Source organism: Pteronotus mesoamericanus, unplaced genomic scaffold, assembly GCF_021234165.1.
Source record: "Pteronotus mesoamericanus isolate MK-2021 breed Mesoamerican mustached bat unplaced genomic scaffold, CSHL_Meso_final contig_82, whole genome shotgun sequence".
Lineage (NCBI taxonomy): Eukaryota > Metazoa > Chordata > Mammalia > Chiroptera > Mormoopidae > Pteronotus > Pteronotus mesoamericanus.
In genome coordinates this window covers 25,263,110-25,285,169 of record NW_026555265.1, presented here as the reverse complement: position 1 = coordinate 25,285,169, position 22,060 = coordinate 25,263,110, and positions in this window count along the sequence as shown.

Genomic DNA, 22,060 nt, shown 5'->3' with positions numbered 1-22,060 from the left:
TCTCTCTCTTCTCCTTGGATTCACATGTGTATATCATGGTGGTGGTCTACAAGTCTCTTAGAATGTTTTTGTTTTGTTTTTACTTTTCTTCATTCTTTTATTCTATTCTTTGATTCTATAATTTTAAGTGACCTACTTTCAAATTCACTGATTTATTTTTTCTTTTGCTTTACTAAGTCTGCTCTTAAAATTCTCTAGGGAATTGTTCAATTCAATTATTGTGTTCTTCACCTCCAATTTGTCTTTTTTTAAATAATTTTTTTTGTTGATATTCTAATTTTTTCATGCTTAATTTTCCTGATTTCATTTAGTTGTGTATCCGTGTTTCTCTTATGGTGCATTGAGCATATTTAACATGATTATTTTGCATTCTTTTTCAGATGATTCATAGATGTCTGCTTCCTTAGGACTGATTTTTGAAGATTTGTTTTGGTCCTTTGCTTGGGGCACACTTTTCTGTTTCTTTATATACTTGCTATATTTGTAGTGCATCGCGCATTTGATAATATAGCCACCTCTTCCAGTCTTTATGAACTCACAGCTTCATATGGAGAGAAACCTTTACCAATTATCTAAACTAGAGATTCTGGGGAGCTGTCAAACCTTATACTGAGATGCATCTTTTCTGTGTGTTTGTGTTCCCAAATAGAAAAACTTGCCAGTTTATTTTTCATGTGCTTGCAATCTCTTGCTCTCTCTAGTGTTTGTCTGTAACACCGTAGTTCCTGTTGATTGCAATAAGTCACTAGATTTCTTTTGTTCTCAGCAGTCTTCAGTCATACAAAATATATCAGCTTTCTGAAAAGCCTGAATTTTGGGTGCACATCACCCTTTCCCTTTTTCTCTGATGTAGAAGCAAGAGCCAGATACCTTCTTCTGATTGCTCTGAGCTAAGTTAGTTTAGGGGGAAGGGCTGACATAGTTGAAATGAAATAGCTTTTCTTATCCTTTTCATTGTGACTGTTGTTGGCTTTGAGCTATCTTGGAGCATTGCTAATTCTTAGTTTGTTGGCTAGAGTTCTTATAAATTCTTTTGGAGTGTATATTGTTAAATCAGTATTTCTGTGAGGGATTGAGCTATGGGGTTCTACCATTTTACTGATACTGCTCCCCACCTAGAACTGATTTTTGAGAAATGTGCAAAATCAGTGCAAAGGAGGAAGAAATAACCTTTTCAACAATCGAAACTTAAGATATTGGACATCTTCAAACAAAATTCTCATACCTTATAAAAAAATAATTCATTGTTATGCAATGAATGTTTATATCTTTGCAAAATTCAAATGTTGAAATCACACCCCAAAATGTGGTGGTATTAGGAAGTGGTATCTTTGTCAGGTAACTAGGGTTAGAAGAGGACTTTTGGGGGAGATTTGCCATGCATGAAATAAGTGCCCTGACAAGAACCATGCAAAAGCTTTGCAACAAGATGTTGGCAGTTTGCAACATAAAAAAAGAGGAACTTCATCATAACTGGACAGTGCTGCTCCCTGATCTTGGACTTAAAGCTTCCAGAATGTGAGAAATAAATTTCTATTTTTTTATAAGCCACTCAGTCTATGGTATTTTTGTTATAACAGGAGAACAGATGGAAAAATTATGTAATTAAAGAAAATGTAAAACTAAAACTTTGAGAAAAATAGGAGATATTCTTTTATAACTAGGACTAAGCAAAGAGTTCTTAGACATAAAACACCATTTATCAAAAAATGGATAGTTTAGACTGTCTCAAATTTTTTTTTTTAAATGTTGCTGTATGAGAGACCCTTCAAATAGAATAAAAATACAAATTACAGACTGACTAAGAGATATGTGTAAACCACATATCTCACAACAGACCAGTTCATTGAGTGAATCAAGAACTATCAACCTCAGTGGTAAAAATAAAGTCAACAATACAAATAGAAAATGGGAAAAAATATTAGAGATTTTTCACCAAAGAGGATCTATATATGACAAATAAGCATATGAAAACATGCCTGACATGATTCATCATTAGGGAAATGCAAATGTAAACTACAGTGAAATAACAGCACACTTATCAGAATGGCTCAAATGAAAAACAATGACAAATTCAAATGACAGGATTTGAAGAAACTGGATTTTCATACATTACTAATGGAAATATAAACTATTAACTACTACTATGCAACTATAAAGTTGTTTCAATATCATTTGCTGTAAAGATTACCTTTTCCTCATTTGGAAGATTTGGTGAAAAATTAGTTAAATAGAAAATCATCTGAACATGCATGTTTTGGTGTGTTTCCATACCCTCTATTTCATTCCATTAATTGGAATAGATATGCTATTATTAACAATATACTATCTAAATCACTTACAATTTGGAATAAAATTTAAAATCAAAGTGTATGGTTTTCTCTAACTGTTCTTTTTTTAAAAATAGTCATTTATTATTTTAGGTTGATTGCATTTGCATATAAATGTTAGTCTCCCATTTTATTAAAATAATGTGTTTCTCCATTTATTAATTCTTTACTTTTTCCTGATATTGTTTTATAGTTTTCAATATGGAGAAAATATACTTTTAAAAACTATGCACCCCAATGTTCATAGCAGCACAGTTTATAATAGCCAAGTGTTGGAAGCAACCTAAATGCCCATCAGTAGATGATTGGATCAAAAAGTTATGGTACATATACACAATGGAATACTACGCAGCAGAAAGGAAAAAAGAACTACTAAACTTCGCGACAGCATGGATGGAACTGGAGAGCATTATGCTAAGTGAAATAAGCCAGGGGGCGAAAAACAAATACCATATTATCTCACCTATAAGTGGAACCTAACGAACAAAACAAAGATGCAAGGAAAGTAAGACCAGCAACACTGAAAGGAAAAGAAATCAACAGAGACAAGAGGGAAGGAGGAAGGTGGGGCGGGGAAAAGGAAGGGAAGGGGAAAGGACTCATGGACAAAACCAAAGGGGAAGAGCTGAGGGAGGGAAGGTGGGAGGGGACAAGGGGAAGTGGTAGGGGGTAGGCAGAGACAAATGTATTTGAAAAAATAAATTAAAATAAAATTTAAAAAAATTATTACTGTGTATTCTATTTTTGTATATTAAATCAAATTATTCTAAATTTCCATTTCCAATTATACCTTTTGTATTTATTTACTAATAAGTTTAGTACTTCTAAGCCTTTTCCCATATTTCCATGTATTGGCCTATGTCATATATCTTCACGCAGAGAAAGCTAGCTTTTCTTGTAGTACAGGTAGACTTGTTGGCAACCAATTTTCTAAATTTTTATGAATGTAAAAACAGCTTCATTTTGTGTTTGTTTTTGATAGGTAATTTTACCAGATATAGAAATTTTAGTTGGTGATATACTATTTTTTTTTCAGCAAATTTGAATAAGTCATATTTCTGTTATCTGGTCTCAACAGTTTCTGATTAAAACTCAATCATTAACTGTAATATTGTTCCCCAACATTCATAGTAAAATAAATTGTTCATTTTTCCATAACTATTTTCAAGATTTTTCTCTTCCATTTTAGGCTTTTAGTAGATTTATTAGCGTAAGTTATATGTTGCATGTTCGCATTTTTGTCTTGTTTGTGATTTGTTGAGCTTCTTCGATCTGACAAATTTGTGAAATTTTTGGCTATAATTTATTCAGTTATTTCCCCCTCTCCTTTTTTGGGGGGAAGGACTTGGATTACTTATATATGGGATACTTGACATTTCCTCATGTTTCCGAGGTTTTGTCAACTTTTATTGTATCCATTTTCTTCCCATTCTTTAGATTGTGGTATCCTTTCTTTTGTCACTATTCTTTAGATTGTGTTATTTTCTTGATTTAGTTTTAAGTTTGCTGATTATTCTATTCACTTAAATCTGATATTAAACCTATCTTGTCATTTTTTTCCTTTATAGTAACTGCTATTTTTCAGCATTTGATTTGTTTTTGCATTGTTTTTATTTCTCTGTTGAAGTTTTCTTTGTAGTCACACATTAAAATCAGTTTACACAAATTTTGTACATATGTCCTTATAATTCTTTGAACAGATTTATTTATATTATTTTTGTCTGATGAATTCAACCTGGGTCCATCAGTATGTATTGGTGGTCTTTTTTCTTTGTTATAAGTGACACTTTCCTTTCTCTTTGATGCATTTATTTTTGGTTGAAAAGTGGACATTGGGGATCATGCATGATTCTGGTTCTGGATTCTGTTTTGTGCTCTCTGTGGTTTCCTTGCTCTTCGAGATTTTTTTCTTGATTCTCAGTTGTTCTACTAGCCTCAGGGTTTGTCCTCTGATAAATCAAATTACTAAGGCTTCTATTGTCTGTTTCCTGGGAAGTGCACAGTTGGGAACTCCTCTCAGTATAAAAAAAAAAAATTAAAACAAAATAGTAAAGTCTCAGATTATACCAGTGCCACACTATCTTTAAAAATTCGTGTCCTGCCTTGGCTGGTGTGGCTCAGTGGATTGAGTGCTGGGCTGAGAACCAAAGCATTGCTGGGTTGATTGCCAGTCGAGGGCAAGTGTCTGGGTTGCAGGCCAGGTCCCCAGAAGGGGATATGTGAGAGGGAACCACACATTGATGTTTCTTTCTCCCTCCCTTCTCCTCTCTAAAAATAAATAAATAAAATCTTTAAGAAAAGTAGTGTCCTCATTATTCTTTTCCAGATATTTTGCTGCTCTTCCTGCTGGCTTTCCCAATGAGTCTGAAGTTTAGATGACAGCAAGGAACATGGGCAAGTTTATACCCCAGTTTTGTGTCTTACTCTTTCTGTTATTTTCTACCTGCTACATTTTGCCCTTTTACTTTTCAATTTCTCTTTTAGCATTAAACTCTGCTCTCTGACATCTTCAGTTCATAAATATGGAATTTTTCTCTACGTATTTTCTGATAGCCTTGAGGGTTTGGAGGAAACATTTAGGCCGGAAAGCTACACACTTAAAATTCTCACTCTTGTTGCATTATTTTAAACAATAAACTCTCTCTAACTCTCTTCTTTTTTTGACTGCTTTCAAGTTTGTTTTAAATTTATATGTGGGAGGGATCAAACTATCACTGTTACTGAAAGTTCTCTAAATGTGAAATTTTTTTGCCAAGAAAAACAATTAAATCCTCATTACAATGATTTAGTGAATATTGGAAAATTTTTCACTTAGTAACAGTCATTTGGAAATAAAGAGAAGGAACAATGTGTGAGTTCTAGAATTCAATATTAAAATTTACTTAAAAAAAGAACTTATACATTTCATTAAACCTGGTACAGTAAGTCTTTAGATTCCTGCCTGAAAAATACACACCTCAACTAGCAGGCCATGAGAGCCTCCCTAGAGCCACCTCATCTTCTAACCTCATGTTCTGTCTGAATCAAAGGGGTGTTTAAGAAAATCATAGTGCACAGACTATTACATAACCATTGATCTTATATTATAATTAATTTTATGACACAGAAAAAGACCAATATAATTTTAGCTAAAATGTTTAGACTAAAACCTTATATAGCTTTATTATTATTATTATTATTATTATTATTATTAAGTTAGGCAAGGCAGGGCTGCTTTTAGCTTAGTGAAAAGTCAGAGAAAAAGGGACTTGGAGACAGATTCAAAGGGTTAGTCAAGGACAAGTAGCCACTGTCCTTTGCTCCCCTGGCTGCAAGTCTCATGGGTACTCTTAGAGTTTAGGAGAGAAAAGTGAAGATGCATACCTGAGAGGGAAGAAAGGTGTGGGGTGTGTTCTGGAGACAACCTCATCACTATATTTCTTAACTGTGTGAAAATAGCAAATAGTGGTAAACACTATTGTTGGGGATTAAGCAGTTTTCCACACCCTATTTTCCCATATTTTAAATTGTTTTGTAAGTTTTCTTCAATTTTATGGTGAAAAACTACTTACGATTTTTATTATATTTAATTGATAAAAATCTCAGTCCCTTTGGGAATCCTAAAGAACAGGGCCCAAGTATGCTTTACTCAAGCGTTTTTTGTTTTGTTTTGTTTTAAATCCAGTGGTTATATATCAAGAAAATGCATGTAAATAATTAGTGCCATTTCTTCACTGGAAATAAAAATATGTAATACCTTGCAAATCCAGAAAGTAGTATCCTTACCTCCTGGTATGTACTGGATGAGGCAAACATGATCAGAACAGAAGAAAATGCTAAAAGGTGTATATAAAGTTCTATTAAACTACAAAGAATGGAGTAGCTAATTATGTCTGTGAAAAATGATTGAGAAAAACCTGTCAACATAAAAGACATTCAAACCTGTGAAGAATTTTTGGTGAGTTTACTTAAACTAAACTGACAATCCCCAGGAAGTGAAATCTCAACAGATTGAAATGCTCCCAAAAATGGCAGTTTAGCACCTTATTTTACATAACAATCAAAGGAGGAGACAGAAGGGGATTACGTGAAATCCACTGGTGATAGATGATTAGGGAGGTGGGAGAAAGCAAAGTGGGGTAGAGGGAAGGCTCTGGGATTGGATAAAAGGTAAAGTGATAGACATACACTTCTTTTACATAGGTAAGTGAAGGATAGTTAACAGTCAACAATTAACATTATAACAATAACAATGAGGGGATCTGTGGCTTCAGCCCTGGTGATTGTGCCCAAGGGTTTCGGAAAAAAAGGAAGTTACCCTAACATTCCAAAGGTATGTTAGGACTGATGCAAAAAGACAGTAGACAGGCTCAGTTAAGGTAAGGATGGACTTTTTTTAGGGAAAAATATGTGCCTAGGACATGACTACTCTCCACCAATTGCTTTTTATTAATGTTTTAATTTCAGACCATACTTTGTGATTAATTTAGGTCTCTGAATTTGTAAGGCCTGCCCTGAGCTTCTCAGGTTAATATGCGGCCCCTTTTCTTCCACAAACCTTCAAGGTAAGCAACTTACACAGATGGTTAAAGGAAGAAAAACTCATCAAGATGTATACATAAATACATGTAATTTTTTGTATATCAAAACAATCTAAATTTTTTTAATTAAAGAGAAGTAAGAACAATACACAAGCCAGGGAGTGAGAAAAGACATTCCAGGAAAAACAAATTGAAGGAAAAAAGACAGAAATTTTTAATAAGATGAAATAGAAAGACATTTTTTTCCATTACATATTATCAATTAAGTTAAATATATACTTGACTAAAGGCTGAATTGGTATATATTCTAAAATTATTATTGGTACTTATGTTATGGAAGAAACTCCCAGAAACTCTATTCTTCTCAGGAATGCAATGAAGAATTAAAGATCAGAGAATCTATTAGTGTGCCAGCAGGGTCTTGCTAATCCACTCTCATGGAGGAGAATGAGCCTAGTTAAGGTGGGGGTGGGGGGCTGAAAGGCATAGGTCCAGAGTGATGTAGGTAGGGTAAGGGTGGCAAAGGTAAGACCTGGCAAAGAGGTCCAGATGGCAACCATAGGGGTGGTGAGGGCCAGGGTTGCAAGTGTGCACATGGCCAGAGGCCAGGTAGCCTGAAGCCTGACAGCCAGAGAGCCAAGAGCGCCAAGACCCTCCCTTCCACTCCTTTGTCCTGAGGACTTCTGTAGTTAGAGGGATGAGGGGGAAGGGGGAAGGAGTTGCATGTGTTTTCTTTTCTTTTCTTTTCTTTTTTTTTTCCTTGTGGGATCTCTTTTATACTATGGGGGGGTTTTATTTATTTATTTTTAATTTTTTTAATTTTTATTGATTATACTATTACAGTTGCCCCATTTTTTTCTCCTCTTTATTCCCTTCTGCCCTGCATCCTCCTCTCACCAGCATTCCCCCCCATAGTTCATATCCCCCTGCCTATTTTATACCTACTATTTATGCTTATTCCCTGTAACTTTTCCTCCATTCTCCCCCTCCCTGCTGATAACCCTCCATGTGATCTCCATTTCTGTGATTCTGTTCCTGTTCTAGTTGTTTGCTTAGTTTGTTTTTGTTTTTGTTTTCTTGTTAAGGTTCAGTTATTCATAGTTGTGAGTTGTTTTTATTTTACTGTTCATAGTTTTGATCTTTTTCTTAGATAAGTCCTTTTAACATTTTACATAATAAGGGCTTGGTGATGATGAACTCTTTTAACTTTACCTTATCTGGGAAGTACTTTATCTGCCATTCCAGTCTAAATAATAGCTTTGCAGGATAGAGTAATTTTGGTTGTAGGTCCTTGCCTTTTATGACTTTGAATACTTCTTTCCAGTCCATCCTTGTCTGCAAGGTTTCTTTTGAGAAATCAGCTGACAGTTTTATGGGAATTCTTTTGTAGGTAACTGTCTCCTTTTCTCTTGCTGCTTTTAAGATTCTCTCCTTATCTTTAATCTTGTGTAATGTAATTATGATGTGTTTTGGTGTGTTCCTCCTTCAGTCCAATTTCTTTGGGACTCTGAGCTTCCTGGATTTCCTGGAAGTCTATATCCTTCGCCAGACTGGGGATGTTTTCCCTCATTATTTTCTCAAATAAGCTTTCAATTTCTTGCTCTTCCTCTTCTCCTTCTGGCACCCCTATGATTCAGATGTTGGAACATTTAAAGTTGTCCCAGAGGTTCCTAAGCCTCTCCTCATTTTTTTGAATTCTTGTTTCAAAAAAATGAGCTCATTTTGTTTCTTCATTCTGTTCCGGGTGAATGTTTATCTCTTCTTTCTGCTCCAAATTGTTGATTTGAGTTCAGGTTTCCTTCCCTTCATTGTTGGTTCCCTATATATTTTTCATTTCACTTTGCATAGCCTTTACTTTTTCCTCCATTTTGTGACCATATTCAATCATTTCTGTGAGCATCCTGATTACAAGTGTTTTGAGCTGTGCATCTGGTAGGTTGGTTATCTGTTCATCACTTGGTTCTATTTTTGTAGCTTTGGTCTGTTCTTCTATTTGGGCCATACTTTTTTGTCTTGGTGCAACTATTACAGTGGAGAGGGTGGAGCCTTAGGTATTTGCCAGGGTGGGCAACCCATTTCTCTGAATTGTGATGCTGTCAGTGGGGGAGGGGTCTGAGAGGGAACAATGATGCTTGCTTGGCTCTCAGCCAACTTTCAGTCACTTCCCCTGCTATGCATAAGCAAATTGGGCCCTTCTTGTGCTGATTCTCCGGTGGGTGGGTTTGTGTATGTTCTAGGACCCTGTGGGTCTCTCCAATGGACTCTCCTGTAAGGCTGGAGTTTCTCCCACTGCTACAATCCCCACAGGTGTTTACAGCCAGAGGTTTTGAGACTTTGTTTTTCTGTGCTGGAACCCTGGGTTGCATGGTCTGTCATGCTCCCCAGCTGTTCCTCCCAATCTATCCTGCACACAAATGTGGGACCACCTGTCTGTCAGTCACTGCCTCGCCCACGTGGTCCTCCAGCCGCCGCCCTGCTGCCTGTCCTCTCTGCCCCAGCTGCCCTTCTCCACCCCTCCTTCTGGTCTGGATGAATGTTTCTTCTTTAGTTCCTTGGTGGTTGGACTTCCAAACAGTTTTATTTTCTGGCAGTTCTGTTAATTTTTTGCTTTTAAATTTGTTGTTGTCCTTCTTTTGGCTGTATGAGGAGGCAAAGTATATCTACCTACACCTCTGTATTCAGAAGTTACATATTGATTGACAAGTAAATGTGATGCTAGCTCTGCAAGATGGGGCATGACTACCCAAAGATGTTAATGGGCTTCTTCCTTTATGTATTACAGGTCCTTTTGGGCCTTTCGGGTCTTGGGATAAAAGGACCATTTCAAAAGCTCTTTCCCAGACAACAGAAAAGATACAGAGAATTTCAAGGACTGCTGAGTCAGTGGGTGGTATATGTGTCCTTCCTCCTCCCTGCCTTTGTTTGCTATTTATCCTACCTACCATTCTCATGTAAAAATATTTTTAAAAATTTTTAATAATGCAGAATATTGATATACAATGGATAGAATACCAGATACGACACTAGTAGGAACCAAATGTCAAGGTTGAAAAAGAAAGTACTTTTATATTTTTAATAGAATTGTAGAGCATAAAGTTTATGTTTTTTTTTTAAATTTAATATGGTTATATGAAAGATACCAATGGAGAGCAGTTATTTGTTGCACAGAAAAATTAGCATTCAAACTCATTTTTTACACAAATATACATTTCTAAAATGACTTTACAAAAATGCTTTCAAGTAACTAATATGGTACATAGATCCTCAAACACATGATAAATCCTAAAAATATATATATTAAATAATTAGTGCTGTATTAATAGATTGTTTTGAAAGGTATTCCACCAAATTCAAAGCAATTACTATCCAAGGTCTGAGTATTGTTAAAAGAGAAATACCTCATTTATAGTTTAATTTTGATTATCTGCTATTTTACAAGATTCGGTATTTGAAATGCATGAGAATGGTTAGAATTTAATAAGGTAATTATGAATACATTTTTCTCACGTCACCACTCAATCTTTTTCACTCATGAACAATGTAAAGACAGAGAATTTTATATGTCTAACAGAAAAACAAATATATCTTACCTCAAAGCTAAGTAGCACTATCCAAACAGTAAACAAAAGGAAAATACTTATATGTAAGACCAATAAAACTTTACAAACCATGTTCTGTTATCAGAGGCTGGAAACTAATTATCTAATAAAAATATCAATACAAATGGTAGTATTCAAAGAGGCCAATAAAAATTCAGATATTATTAGTATTTTTGATAATACACTTAGCATTGTAAAAATAGAACAACAGTCTCATTTTGGTTTGGTTTGTTTTTATCTTGTTTTTTTCTGCCTATTTTGAAGACTCTTTTAACTGAGAGGAAAATCTAGTTTAATATTTAGACAGATACTCTTTACTCAGGTACTCCTGGACAATTTATACTTTGGAGATGGGGATCACTGGACAAGGAAAAATATAGCTGAGAAATTAATAAAAATAATTGGATGAATTTTCTTGAAGTCTTACTCAACTGTAGATATGACAGCTCAGTTCATTTGGTGCAAACATAGCCTGCAGTGGTGGCTATATTACAAGATCTGATTCAGATTGATAACTCAAAGAATATCATACAGTTCAACATTTATTTTAGAAATATCAAAAGCAATTAGGTTAAGAGTTTAGCATTTCCAAAGACCTGAAATCAATAAATATCTATTTAATTAAGCTCTGGAAATTCTTGATGCTCATCTTTAAGAAATAATTAAAAAATAAGAGAAATTAGAAAATGGAAAAATATACTTGTATATACTATAGTAAAGAACAGATAAAAAATAGAGTAAAAAATTAAAAAGCACATTTTGAGGATATTTAATCCTTATTTTCTCATGTCACCCTTATTTTCTTTTCTATGAAGAAATTATTAAATTGTATGGAATAAAATTGAATATGGGAACATAAATTTGTATAAGGTAAATAGATTATCAATACTAATGCTCTTTTAGCAACATTCTCTTAAGTACTGGGGTGGGGGTATATATATATATGCCTCGGAGAACTATAACTGGAACGCTTTCTACAACCATCTTTAAAAGGAAAGCTGGATAGTGGAGTTCCAAAGTATTGTCATGTACAGATACATGTATACCATTTATGTCAATGTATACCATTTATGTCAATGTATACCATGACAGAAACATGCAGAACTCTTGCAAAATGAACCTGCAAACTGAAAGGAAGTTAGAGAGTAAGAAAAAAGGGGAAAAAAAAGAAAAACACTTTAAGAGAAGGATATCTAGGACAAACTTCCAAAGCCACTATAAAGTCCACTTAATGGCAAAGCAAATATTCCATATCATACACTCATCTTCAAGTTCATTTTCAGCTCCAAGTAAGAAATAGCATTTACGGTAAAAACTCTACTTGCATGCCCTTGAGATGGTACAGGGCACAAGAACAGAGTTATATGTCTACAGTATCATCTCATCTCACAATGTGACTGACTAGGCCTGAATGAAAATAAATCAGTACTCCTGTAGGGTGTTGTGTAAAATTAGCAGAAAAGCACAAAGGAGCAGAACTGGGTCCAGCACCACTAATCGTAATATGGAGGGTACCTATCAGGAGATAGTGCTGGAGATACTGAGCAAGTATAAGAAAGTTTTCCATCAAAAGGTGGTAATTTTGTTTTTCTGGTGGGAATACTATGCCCTTACCCTTGTGAGCTCGGGAGAGTATTGTATATAACTGTACGCACTTCTGAGGAATAATTAAAGAAAGTTAATTTTTTTTCTTAAAGAAAAAAAGTCCAGTAAGAAATAAATAGAATGCATGGGAGGACTCAGACAATGCAAGTTCCAGCCCCACTTGCACTGCAGCAATCAGTTAATAACAGGACAATTAATGCAGTTTGTGCCAGACACTGTAGTTGAATGTATGTGCAAGATATTCACTGGGGTGTTGAATAAAGTCCAGGGGAAGATGAATGAGATTGAACATGCTAGGGACATATTATAGGAATTCCATTATTAGAGAAATACAGGTGAGCTTCAGGCACTTATCAGACCTGTCCTTGAGAAGATGTATGGAGCAAGAAAGATTGGGCAAAGGTGGTTATTTGGGACTTGATGGGTTTCTGGCTCGTAAGCAGAGTAGAAACACTCATGAAACAATTTGTTATTCAATAGCCTAAGGAAATAATGATGTTTCTACTTTGGAAATTGAGCTGGAAATCTTTATTATGGATAATGAAGAATTGCAAGAATTGCTGGAGCAGATTTAGAATATCAAAGAAGTACTACTGGAACCCACCTAAGCTAGTCCTGACTGCAAATACCTTATTATTAGAGATCTAAGACCCTCATACTATATTCCTCTCTTCTCCATACACATGCAGCAGTGTGTGCATCTCACCTGGGAATAATAATCTTGTTGGAATTAAATACTATTAGAAAAATATGGCAATATTCATGGTTTAGGTAAGTAAGAATTTGTCAGATTATATAGCTTGTGGAGTTAATCTTGTCCTTTACCTTTATTTTGTAAATAAAGTTTTATTGGAACACAACCATGTTCTTTTGTTACGTATTGTCTATGGATTCTTTGTGCTACAGTGACAGAGTTGAATAGTTGTGACAGGGACTCCATGGATCCAGAAATCCTAAAATATTCATTATCTATCCCTCTGCAGATGAAGCATGCCCACCCATGCTTAAGATGGTAGAGTGAACAGGTTAAAGTCCCAAAGACAGCGCTCAGAACTGCGAGATATAATAATGATGGTCCATGGTTGGGCTCTTAATCCAAAAGTCCATGGGGCTCTAATGTGAGCTTTTTGTTTGAGACATACCAAGATGGATACCGTGATTTTACTTCCTAATTTTCAATGGCTGGAATGGAATCTTTGCTGCCCGTGACTTATTTGAGACAAGGAAGCAGACGGAGAACATGTACCTTGGCACACAACTAAGTGAGAGAGCACTGTCTACATCAGCAGCTAATAAGAGCAATGTAACATACCACTTTGAATCTGCTATTGATAGCTATATGATAAACCAACATAACATTTAATGGCTTAAATTTCTCGACCATGAATTTCAATCACAATTTACTGAATTTGCAATGTGCACTGGGATTAGCTATACATTCCTTCTGGTCCTATTCATGTGTCCATGAATAACTGAGGGTCAGTGAGCCCACTCTGTGTCTGATAGGGCTAGTATGACTGGGTTAACTGGCATACATGCTCTTTTCTTTCTGCAGATTAACCTGGGATTGCTCACATAGTTATGATATCAGGGTTCCAGAAAGAGAGCAAACTCAAAGCTAACGTGCCAAAACCCTTTACTTTCATCAAGTTTTACCATTGTATTGATAAAAAAACAAGACAAATGACCAAGCAAAGGCATAGATTATTGCAATAATTTACCACATGTCTTATTAGCTACCAAAGGCTGCTTACTTATGATAGAAACCCGGTATTAAGAAGTATAGTTAAAGGAGTTCATCATCACCAAGCCCTTATTATACGAAATGTTAAAGGGACTTAGCTAAGAAAAAGAAGATCAAAACTATGAGCAGTAAAATGACAACAAACACAACTATCAGCAACTGAACTTAAACAAAAACAAACTAAGCAAACAACTAGAACAGGAAGAGAATCATAGAAATAGAGATCGCATGCAGGGTTATCAGTGGGGAGGGGATGGAGAATGAAGGAAAAAGTACAAGGAATAAGAAGCATAAATGGCAGGTACAAAATAGACAGGGGGAGGTTAAGAAAAGTATAGGAAATGGAGAAGCCAAACAATTCATATGTATGACCCATGGATGTGAACTAAGTGGGGGTATGCTGGTGAGAGGCGGGTGCAGGGTGGAGGGGAATAAAGCGGAGAAAAAAATTAGACAACTGTAATAGCATTATTAATAAAATATACTTAAGAAAGGAAAATAAAAGATGTATAAAATTGGTGGGATTTATCCATTGTGTAACTGATAGGAGATGGGGGATCCACACATATACAACAAGGTAAACATCATAATCTGATTACCAGACAGTACTGCACCAGCCAGAGAAAAGCCTCTCCCTCTTCCTGAGTAAGGCCAATGAGCTGGAAGGAAGCACTGACAACCTGCACAAAGAGGTGTTTGGGACAGTGTATAAGAACTAAGAATTCCCTTTTAAATTCCTTAATCCAGAAGACTCACAATTTGGGTAGTTCAGAAACCCCATAAGGAGAACAGAGTGTCATATAAATAGGAATAAATATTCCTAAGCATATGGAGATGATGAAAGTGGAGGAGCAAGAACCAGGGATAGATAAAGAACCCACCATTATCACAAATGACAAAACTTTGCTGAGTATTCTAGGACACCTCCTTGTACTCAGATCATACTCACTGTATGGCATGGTTATTACACTTATTATGATTCCATGAGCAGTAATCCAAATACAGAAGGAATGTTTGTGTCTCCATCTATAGATTCTGAAAAAAATTAAAATATGCTCCCATGGAAAGCAGCATATAAATGATTATGCCTCCCAATTTACTTATAAAGTACATACACACCCACACACAATATAGAAAATAAACCAGAAAAAGAGGATTGCAGGCCAATTTAGAGTAGAATATTAGGTTCTCATCCAACTTGGCAGGGTCTAAAAGAAATAACTATTTATTGGAGTTACTTTCTGCTTGTATATGATACTGGTAACAAAACCAAAGATAAACTTGGTCTAGGGCTTCACAATAATAATAAAACATTATAAGCACATACCAGTCCCTAATATCATCACTTTATTAGCATTATCTAGACCTCCTCCTTTAGACATTATGGTCTAGTTGTTGTGGAATTGGGTCTGAGAACCTGTGATTGTTTCTAAATCAACCCAGGTGATTCTAACGTGCAGTCCTCTAAATTAACTCTCATTATACTCTATTCAGGAGACACTATTATATTACATTTTAAATGTGTGAAAACTGAAACAGAATGTGCTGATCAGCATGCTGCAGATGAACTAGTTTATCACAGCACTGTCCCCACGATATACTTATTAATTGTCAGAGTCAGACTTTGAACCCAGGCAATGTGGTTCCAGAGCCTTGACTACTACTCTCTCCTGACCAGAAACACTCATCTCAAAACTACTTGTCTTTTTTGCTGGTGCTACTTTCTAAAAGTTAAGGCCTAGCTAATTTTAACATTTAGTAATATACCTCAAAGGGATAGATATTGTCAGTTATCTTTCTGGCCAGGGCAGGAATGGGGACTGGGAAGGTGGAGATCTTCAACTTATACTTCAGTCCTCTGGCCTCTACGTCAGGACTGTGGAAGCCTGGTGATGCAGGAGCATCCTCAGCAGCAGAGTGGCAGCGGATTTCAAGCTGTTGCCCAAATATACACATAGATTATCAATGTGTAACATAGACTGACTCTTCAGTAGGTTTTCTCTCAGGAAAATGAACTCATGCATTATACCTGTAAGCGAGAAAAAACTTTGTGAAACACAGGATTCAAGTGAATACTATTTAACATTCATAAGACTTGGATAGGTAGAATGACGAAACAATCAATGAAGCATAAATAAATAATTTCAATGCCACAGGTTTTGGATTTAGAGACCCTAATTTGATTTGAAAATCATAATGACTCATATATGGAGATACGAGCATCCACTTTTTATGTTCTGTAGTCATCATATGACTATGTTAAGTGGCTCAGCACGGCAGTTATGGTGATAAGAAAAATTGTGTTGATGTTCATAATTATAACCTGTGGACAAGATGGATCTTTGAGCAATGCACAGCCTCAGGAAGCCCCCAGATTTTTCTCCAGGAAGCCAATGTTTTTTATGATTATATTTTGTTGATGAGTCAATATTATTAACCCCTGGGAAATTCAGAATTTAGTATAGAAATGAATTAAAACAAATATTAGAATGTTAGTATTTTTGTGTTAAGTTTAGAAATCATGTATATTTGCTACTTAAGTGCTTGAGATTTATTTTAAAATATTTGATATTTTAACGATGAAACTGATTAATCTTATTTTAATTTTATTAAGTGTAACTGAGAAATTAATATAGACTTACTGATTTCATATTCAGAATTATAACATTTAAGAGCACTTATGGTTTAGCTTACCATATTAAATTTATATAGTTATTTCAGTATTCAGGAAGTAAATTAGACAATTGAAATGCTTAAAAATAAATTGGATATGTTAAATTTATGGATGCAGTTTAAAATATTGAAGATATTTATTTAACTGAGTTTGTAAATGGGGCTAAACACTATTCAAAGTCCCATTCAAAAAGTTGTAAAATTTTACTAGACATAGACATGTAAGTTTCATATTAGAGCTTAATAGCTTAACAAAGAGGTAGATTTGAGATTTACAATTTTAAAAATGTAATATTATTTTTACAACAAAAGTAAACTCTAAATAATGTCGTGCACATTAAAAGTTCCTTTGAGATCATAATAGAATGTATGATGATAACTTTGCACAGTGGTTTTGGGGTAATCCATGACATGGTAGCTGTGTCCTATGGCTAGTTTTGGCCCTCTTGTCCCTAAATCTGTACTTTTTTCACATCAATGTAAAACAAAAACAAAAACAAATCCTATGCTAAAGGTCAGCACTGACAGGGACATCAAACCTTACATCACCCTTTTAACCATTCTTCCTGGAAGACCTGATGGTTCCAGTACTCTTCAGAGGTTCACTGACTTCCTGCTTCAAAATGGACAAAACTAATAATGGAACCAGATCTTTCCCATCCTATTCACTAACTCCTTGATTTCTAAATGATTTATTGCATATTCTCTCTAGCATATCGGCCATGCTAGACATGAGTGGTTTCCTGGGTCCAGTGAGTCCACTCAGTTGCAGTGGATCTTTGTTATATCCATTCGGCTTTTCTCACCAGCCCTTTACGCCCTCTGTTTCGATTATCTCCATCCCCAAAACACATTCAAGTGTCCTCAGGTTGAGGTTTTGATATTTTATGTATATTTGCAACAGAAACAAATTGCAATACTTTCCAGAAATGTTAACATATATATATATATAGGAAAATTACCACCATTCTAGGTTTTATATGATTTCTATGCCTGGATTTGAGAAAAATAATTCATTTCCTGTGTCACCAGCCTAGTCTAAGTGATCTCTCTACCTTGATCTAGAATATGCTAATATTCTTATTGGATTTAACTGGTTTTTTCATACTCATTTTTGATCAATTCAACGCAAAGTCAATTATTCATTATAGCTGAAGCTCTATTTTAATAACTATTATCTGTTCAAGATATTCTAATATTTAAAATCATTTAATATTGACCTGCATTTTAATAGATATTCCAAAGAATTCTGAGGGCCTACAACAGCCTACAGTACTTGGTACATATCATTATTTCTAGCCTTACTTTGATCATGTTATTCCTGGTTGTTTTTTGATACTTTGAATCACTATGTCTCCAAGCCCTATGTGTGAACCCTCAATTTTGTACCTCCCAAACAACCATCTACATATGAGTGACTTAAAAGCTCCAACTTGTAAATATCTTCATCTTTGCAGCTCTGACAAGGTTTACCAGTTAATTTTTCTGTTGGAAGATGACTTTCCATGGCTTTCTAATGGATTTCTAATGGTTCAGGCCTTCTAAGCCAAGGACACATTTTCACGGAAGACAGCCTTGGAAGTTAAGACAGTGCTATACCTCCAGAGAGACATACTTACCTAGAGATGTCCCATTATATTAAAGATAACTCTCTCTTCTAAAGATAGAGTACAGACTACAAAGACAGAACATGTATAAATTCAGTCCACAAATTCAGGTATGCAAAAAGCATAATTTCATTTCTTCTCAGTCAGAATAGTTCTGACTCAAAATTGAATTTTTCTGCCAGGTGTTTGAAATATTTTTATCTTCGTTGTTGAAGCCATCTTCATCCTTTCAGGGCCATATCAGAATACTAGAGGTTTATTTAATATCATAAAAACTGGGTAAATAACTTTGCTATCTCATCTTCTTAAGGTTCTGTAGACAACTTCATTGTTTCAATTCTCCAGTCTGGTAACATTCTGTTTCCGTGCCACATTTGGACCTCATAACTTTTGTGGACCTTGGAAACCCCTAGGCCTAGGTCCTACACAGCCATTACTTTTGAAGTTTGATGCTTATTTCCACCTCTTTCTCAGAGAAACAAAGTTCCTGATGCCTGATGAAATCTTAGCAGTGGGCTCAAAATTTCCGAAACAAATAAAAGAAACTTGGCTAAAATCCTGGAAAAGGAGTTCGCTGGTTGTGGTATGTTAGAATAGAGAAAGACAGAGAAAACAAACACATATACACATACACACACACACACACACACACACACACACACACACACAGAGAAAAGGAGGAAGGAGAAAGATTGAGAGATTCAAATCAGGACCCTGCTCCACAAGTCTACATTTCAGGAGCACCCAGGCCATTTAACAGGATCTGCACCTGACCTTCCTCCTGCACAGTGGCCTAGTCGAGTCCCAGCCCAAGCTGACACAGGCCCACTGATAGAAGCATGCTCGATTCCTGCATAGCTGCAAAGCGAGGTCTTTCAAACGCCCAAGTTTAGTAGCACCTGCAGCAATGCCCAAACACACTCTGCATGACTATTCTTAGGCTCAGCCAATCTGTGCCAGGAGGCTTTGTTTCTTGTGGTCTGCCCAATACAGACTCCCTGTGCTCTGGGCTTGGAAGCCACTGCGTCACCTTCTGCCACTTTGCATAGCACCCACCAGCTTGGCTCACCTGAGTCCTAGAGGATTTTTTTTTCTGCTTGTGTAGTACTTTGAATCAGTTCTTCAGCGAACACCTCCACCATCCAGAGGCCTGCAGTCACACACCCTTTTCCATGAGACCTGAAATCCCTCCAAGTTTCTTTTCTTAGGAAATCTTCCCTCAAATTTAGGATGCCTTTGAGAGTCTCTTTCCATCTTTGTAGTTATTCACCCAGATAGCTAAATTATTCTTTGTATTAAACTTCCCCTGAATTACTGATTGAACACAGACTGACATAATTAGTCTTTCTAGATGACCCCTCAAAAGCTAAAAAACTGGATAACTAGTCACCTATAACTGAGGATAAATTTTGTAGGTACAGTAACACCTAGAAGAAACATCTCCTGCAAAGAAGCTGGCTACATCCATCTCTCGGGATATAGTCTGAACACTGCCCTGAGAGAGGGTGTCAGATTGATGATTCATACAAAAAGAACATTATAGATATGCTTCACTTTGGAAGATTTGACAGGTGTTAGAGGTGCATCTGCCTCCAGGAGACAAAGATGAATGTCATCTCACACAATTCTACATATAAAATACTCAAAATAAGTGCAATACCAATATACTTGAAAAAAAAAATTAGTGTTCCAAACGGAAGAAATAGTATGTGTCAGGGTGGGGGAAGGAGGAGGATTTTACAACATTTAAAACCTAATATCATCTATTTTCATTTCTCAATAGAGAACAGAATTGACACTGTCCATTAACCTTAAAACTAATGATATAACAAGAATAAAAATTGTACTTCATACGGAATACTTTTTTAATAAAAAATTAGTGTGACCCAATACACCTTATTTTTAATAATTTATCTTGGATTTATAAGTGTATTTAACCTTTAAACATTGAAATGTAAATATCATGATCTCTATTACATAATTAATTTGTGATAGTATATGTGAGTGGATACAGACATATGCAGATATATATTTCTAAATTATTAAAAATAAAGGAATAAAGGTGATTTTCTGGTTTAAATAAAAATTAAATTTTGTAGTCAAAACTATTTCCTGCAAACTATCATAAGTCATCATAAGTCAAATTATGAATTAGAAATTATTTAGTCTTACTGGATGTTTATTTAAATTTACCTTCATCTAGCTATCAATCATTGGATAAATTTGTATTATTTGATGAGATTTTATCAAAACTTACCCTGAACTAAAATTATAGGATTAAGCTAAATCTCCAATCAATTTGGAATCCATAAGTTAAAGATACATAGTAATATATACATAGATTAAATATGCATAATTAAAAATCAGGTGTGCTTGAAAAATTAATGTATATGACGTAGCAGGAGTGATATTTGAACTCGGAAAGGGATGGTTTTCTAGGCCTTTGCAATGTTTATTTGTATATGAGTAATATATTATTTTTACATAAATATTTAGTGTTTACTAAATCTGCACATCTGGCCAAACATCGTGGTAAGAAGCTGTTAGCCATTCGTTATCCATTTGTTTCCTTATTTGAAATAGAAAACAGTACTACTGCTAATGTACTTCATACTTCAAGCTTATGTTTATCCTAACTAACCTAAATTGGCCCTGACATTTAATTATTGGCCTGATGATATTCCAATTGAGTGACACTTAATGCTTTGATTTCAAGAACTCCAAGGCACTTCCAGTCAAGATGGAGGCATGGGTAGACATATTTCACTTCCTCACATGACCACAAGAAGAATCACAACTAACTGCAAAACAAACAAACAAAAAATAATACCCAGAACTGCCAGAAAATTGAACTCCACGGAAGTGTAACAACCAAGGATTTAAAAAAGACACATTCATCCAGATGGGTAGGAGGAGCAGAGATGGGAAGCTGGGGAGGAGAGGACATGGTGCAGTGTGGAGAGGTAGTGGTGGTGGAACAGGCAGTCCTGAATTCACGTGTGGTGGGTAAAAATAGGGAGGAATATTTCGGGATTGAGCAATCTGAGCCCCAGGCCAGATCGCACAGCCCAGGGTTCCAGCACTGCAAATATAAAGGTTCATAACTTCTCCCTGTAAAAATCAGTGGGAGTTGGGGTTATAGAAGAAACTGCCAGTTTCTCAGGACAGTCCATTTAAAAGGTCTGCACAGTCATAGAATGTATGCAGTCATCACCAGGTAGCAGCTAGAAGAGTACCAGTTGCATACAGGAAGTGGGTGAAGTGACTGGAAATTGGGGGCAAGTGCCAGGCAAGCCTGCAGAAGCCAGGCACCAGCATTATCCTCTCTCTAACCCCTCCCCCCAACACAGCACCACAAAATGGTGTAACAGTTTGCCTTGTCCTAGCAAATATCTAAGGCTCTTCCCCTTACAACTAAACTGGTATGCTTAGATAGGGAGTCAAAGCAGCTCTACCTAACACATAGAAACAAATACAGAGAGGCTGCCAAATTGGTGAGAAAAAGAAGTATGGCCCAAATGAAAGAACAGAACAAAACCCCAGAAAAAGAACTTAGTGAAACAGAGACAGCCAACTTATCAGATGCAGAGTTCAAAACTACTGATAAGGATGCTCAGGGAAATCACTGAATATGGCAAAAATGTAAGGGAAGAAATGAAGCCTACACTAAGTGAAATAAATAAAAATCCACAAGGAATGAACAGTAAAGGGAAAGAAGTGGGGATTCAAATCTATAATTTAGAATATAAGGAAGAAATACATGTTCAACCAGAGCAGAATGAAGAAGCAAGAATTAAAACAAACAAAGAAACAAACAAAACGAGGAGAGTATAAGAACACTCTGAGAAATCTCCAAACATGCCAGCATCCAAATCATAGGGATGCCAGGAGAGGAAGAAGATCAAGAAATTTAAAACACATTTGGAAAAAATAATGAAAGAAAAATTCCCTAATTAGGTGAAGGAAATAGACATATAAGTCC